At 55.7% G+C, this 4,457-nt stretch overlaps 2 protein-coding genes across 4 annotated transcripts in view; one reads left to right on the top strand and one right to left on the bottom strand.

Annotated features, from left to right (window-relative positions):
• Positions 1–2,154, bottom strand: part of MRPL14 (mitochondrial ribosomal protein L14) — a 13,411-nt gene extending 11,257 nt beyond the window's left edge. Inside the window, exon 1 of one of the 2 annotated variants that reach the window (XM_012640915.1) lies at positions 2,094–2,154. The gene's annotated coding sequence lies outside the window, so the exon portion shown is untranslated. Of the gene's footprint in view, positions 1–1,464; positions 1,556–2,093 lie in introns of those variants that run through there. The other variant, XM_012640914.1, reaches the window with a different exon arrangement.
• Positions 1,741–4,457, top strand: part of TMEM63B (transmembrane protein 63B) — a 25,034-nt gene continuing 22,317 nt past the window's right edge. The window contains exons 1-2 of one of the 2 annotated variants that reach the window (XM_012640913.1): positions 1,752–1,786; positions 1,888–1,974. The gene's annotated coding sequence lies outside the window, so the exon portion shown is untranslated. Of the gene's footprint in view, positions 1,787–1,887; positions 1,975–4,457 lie in introns of both variants that reach the window. The other variant, XM_012640912.1, reaches the window with a different exon arrangement.

Raw genomic sequence — 4,457 nt, 5'->3', positions numbered from 1 at the left:
CCATCTTGCTTTCTGTCACAATCGAAAAACTGTCCTTCCTTATTAAGTCAACCTACTTCTTACTCCAACAAAATCCTTGCTTTTCAATTGCATGTACAATATTTCCAGTGATGAACAGTGAATACTGCCTTCCCAGGTAGAAACTTCCCTGAAGAAAGAGACCCACTGTTCTTTAGTGTATATTGTTGGTATAACTGCATCCTCATGGGCAATTTACACCGACTGAAAACTCAGGCTAAGGAAGGCAAGAGAGCAAGTAAGAGGATGAAGGAGATTAATGTTTTTCAAACTGTTCTCACAGTGACACACAGAGACACCCTGTATAACACCTCCTAATATTCTCACATGTGTGTACACCTTAAGTGTCAAAAAAGAAAAAAAAAACAAAACCAATACTTACACTAAGTGCAACACCCTCTGATATTTTCTATTATATTTTTTAAATGATGGCCAGGATCTACTAAACTGATTCCCAGCTCACCAGTGGGACTCACAGTTCGAAAAACACTGCAATAAATCAAACCTTACAGTTGCATTCCGCAAGCTACTAATGAACTCTTGAAAAATCAGCAGACAGCCCAGACGCTGACCAGCTACAAGAACCAGACACCCCCAGGTGGCAGAGAGGCCACTCCCTACCACTACCAGCCCTGGTTTAAGTATCTCCCAAATTCCCAGTGTTTCCCAAGTAACCCAAGGTGACTCTGTCATATGCCCCATTAACCTTTTTACAAATCCAGTTCACTCAATGTCTTGGGGTGGCAAAGTTCATTTACTGCCCACCGTGGAAAGCAATACTTGATTTCTGTCCCTTCCAGGAACTCGAAATTAAAACAAGTTGGTGCTCCTTGTACCTCTGTGATCTATTTGTGTGGGTGATATAAAAAGTCAGTCCGTCTCCCTCCCTCAGTCTTCATCTCTCCAGTCTTAATCACTGGCAGATGCGGTCTCTGGTGACATGAGAAACCAGGGAACCCCCTGGACCGGGGGAGCCATTCATCAGCATGACAGAAGTGAAAGCAAGAACTCACTCTGCACGCCACAGAAGCGCCTCGCTAACTCATCTCTAGACCCGAGCTGGAAAAGGGGAGGGAGAAGGGGAGTGGACCGACTTGAGGAGACAGTGACCGGCGGGGACCACCTCACGAAGGCTGGGCCGCAGCCCGCCCCTCCCCAGGCTCCACATCCCTGGGAAGGCAGGTGAGCGCAGGCGGGAGCGCGGGGGGCGCAGAAGCCTCGGGGACCCCCGCCGCCCATGGGGAGTGGGAAGGAGGACGGTGCGGGTCAGAGCCGCCCCGCCGGTATCCCTCACACTGACTCTCTGCCCCCACAGGGCCCACTATCCTCCCTCCGGCCTTCCTCACCCACCCCCGGGGACTGCGCCTCCCCTACTGCAGGAAAGAAAGGAAGAGGGTAAGAAGAGATTTAGGAGCTTGACGCCGCCCCTGGCCCCCCCCACCATACCGCTCTCGCAGCCCCGGAATATCCCGCCGCAGGCCCGAGCGCCGCCTTCCCCCACGCGGCTCTCCCCGGGCGCCTGCGCGCCAGGACCGCCGGGCGGGAGCGGTCTGCGAGTGCGCGCGCGCCTTGCGTGTGCCGGCGTCGGGGGTGGGACCTGCGGGGCTCCGCCCCTCCCTCCCTCCTCCTGCTCCCCCTCCCCCATACGCAGCCGCGGCCGCCGCAGGAGCCCGGAGCTCGAGCCGCCCAGCGACTCCCCCTCCCCCTCCCCCAGCCCCGCCCCGCCCCAACCCAGGGGCTCCGACCCGGAGCCGAGTCTGCGCCTGGGGTGAGTACGCGACCCTTCCCCAGCCCTCTCTCTTTTCTTTGAGGATCCCACCACCACCCAAAGAAAAAACCCGGACTCAGCTGCGCGTCCCCTCCCTTCAGCTTCCTGCGGGACCCAGAGGTGCCCGGGCCCGCGGGACCCAGCGGTGGCGCGCGCTGCCCCCCACCCCGCACCATCTCGAGCCAAATGTGAGTCCTCCAGCCCCTGCCAGGGGTCCAGATATGCGCCGCCCTCTCTCCCCTACCCGCGGGAGATCCCAAGGGGTGGGACCCCCGCCCCCGGCCTCCGAGTGCCACTCTTCTCCCACCTGCCCGGTCCAGGTGCGCGTCCCCTCCGTGCCCCTCCGAGGTTCCAGCTGCGCCTCACCTGCCCGCCGCCGCTGTGGGGAAGCAGCCGCCCCCGCCCCCGAGTTTTGGATTCCGGGGTCGCCAAGTCCGATGCCCTCGGTCTCTTTTATCTTTTCTCCTGCTGCCGGGGCGAGTACAGCCGAAGCCGGCCCGGAGCAGGGGTTCGGGCTTGGGCAAGGGCAGGGTTTGCGAGTGCTGGCAAGAGACTGGCTGCTGCCCCCGGCCGGTCTAGGGACTGGCCGGCGGGCTGGGGAGGCGGCTGGCCCCGGGAGCGTGTCCTCTCCTTGCGCTCCACACAGTGCAGTTCATTCATGAGCCGCCCGGGCCTGCGTTGGAGGGTGCGGTGGGGCAAAGATTCAGACGGAACTGGGAGTGGGGCAAAGGCCCTGTTGAGGGGAGGAGGCGCGCTTTGTCCCTTCTGGGCTGTCTTGACCACCTAGGGTGGACAGTCTCAAAGCTTGGCGCCTCGTTCCCCAGAGAAGGAAAGGACGCTTGGGAAGTGGGGAAGAGAGGTCAGAGGGGCCGCCTGCCCTTGGGGCTCTATGCTGCCACCTGCCTGGGTCCCCTGGGCAGAGATCTGGCCTCTCTGGGCTAGCCTGAGCACTCCACTGCCCTGGGGTGCTGAGGCTTTCCTTCCCAATACCACTCCCTTGCCTCTCCTTGGGTCTGCAGCATCCCGGGAGATGATGCTGTGCCTAACACTTCTTGAGGAGAGGCCCCCTGTCCCGAGTCCCAGGCGAGGATGAGGGGGGAGTGGGAGTGTCTGCCGGGCTTCAGGTGGGGTTGTGCTGGCAGCATGATTGTCTCTCCAGGGCACCAGAGGGTCTAGGTCCTGGCATGCCCCAGATGGCACATGCTGGGGCCTGCTGTTGGCTCACTCAACAGTAGTCTTGGCCTGTGGGTGGGTGGGTAGGTGGGTGGGGATGTGGCAAGGCAGAAGGTAGGTGGTGGGTAGCTAAGAACCTTCTTTTGGACATCATACAAGTTCTCTCCAATATAACAGCATCATAGAGACCTGGGTTCAAATCCTAGCTCCAGGCCCGGCACCGTGGCTCACACCTGTAATCCTAACACTTTGAGAGGCCAAGGTGGGAGGATCACTTGAGGCCTAGAGTTCAAGACCCGCCTGGGCAATAGCGAGACCCTGTCTGTACCAGAAGAAACACACACACACACAAATCCTAGCTTTGTCACTCTTTAGCTGTGTGACCTTGACAAGTTATTTAACCTGTCTGAACCTCAGTTTCCATTAAAAAGTGTGGTTACTACCATCTCCTTCCAGGGTTTATCATGGGGATCAAACAAGATAACAGGTAAAGGGCTTGGCACCCTGCCTGGTAGTTCGTTAGTGATGGGTTCTCTTTTCTGAACTTCTGACCATCCTGGCACAGCACCACCCTCATACGCCCCCGCCTCCCAGCTTGCTACAGATGGATGAAGTATGTTCAAAGAGTTTGGGGACATTCCCTGCCACTCAGTGGCAGAGTCCCTAAAACAATATAAGCCCTTAGATCTAAACAAGAAGCCCATCCTGACTGAAGGGCTCTATCATATTACTATCGTATTAAATTATATGTTTTTGTTTTATTTTGATTTTTACCAGTTTTCCTTCTCTAAACCAACCCCTTTTATTACACATCTTATTAATAACAATAGCTCATTTTTGGAGCCCAAAATATGCCTTGGACTATATTAAGAGCTTTACGTAAGTCATCTTGTTTAACCCTGAGAACAACCACACAACTGGATTATTGTTCCCATCTTACAGATAAAGGAACTGAGGACCAGGGTGATTAAGTAATTTGCCCAGGCTAAAAGCCAGGTCTTTCTCATCCTAGAGCCTGTGCTTTTTAACAACCAGCCTATGTTGCCTGTCCCCTACACCTGCCTCAGAACTTGAAATTAAAAATCCAAGGCCTGAGTGGAGGATCTAAGAGCTACAAGCAAGAAAAAAGGGAAGCAGGTAGAAATAGGGTGTGACTTTTCTCCATAGTGGTAGCTGGCATCCCTCACCTCCCTGTTGGAAGTGGCTCATCTATTTGCAGAGGTAGCAGAGTACAGTGGTTAAGAGCATAGACTCGAGGTGCGGCGGCTCACGCCTGTAATCCTAGCACTCTGGGAGGCCGAGGCGGTGGATCACTTGAGCTCAGGAGTTCGAGACCAGCCTGAGCAAGAGTGAGACCCCGTCTCTACTCAAAAAATAGAAAGAAAAAAAAATTAGCCGAGCAAGTAAAAATAGAAAAAAATTAGCCGAGTGTGGTGGTACGCGCCTGTAGTCCCAGTTACTCGGGAGGCTGAGGCAGGAAGATCGCTTGAGCCCAGGA

This window comes from Propithecus coquereli, unplaced genomic scaffold, assembly GCF_000956105.1.
Source record: "Propithecus coquereli isolate 6110/MARCELLA unplaced genomic scaffold, Pcoq_1.0 Scaffold158, whole genome shotgun sequence".
Taxonomy (NCBI): Eukaryota; Metazoa; Chordata; class Mammalia; order Primates; family Indriidae; genus Propithecus; species Propithecus coquereli.
This window is presented reverse-complemented; position numbering and strand designations above follow the sequence as displayed.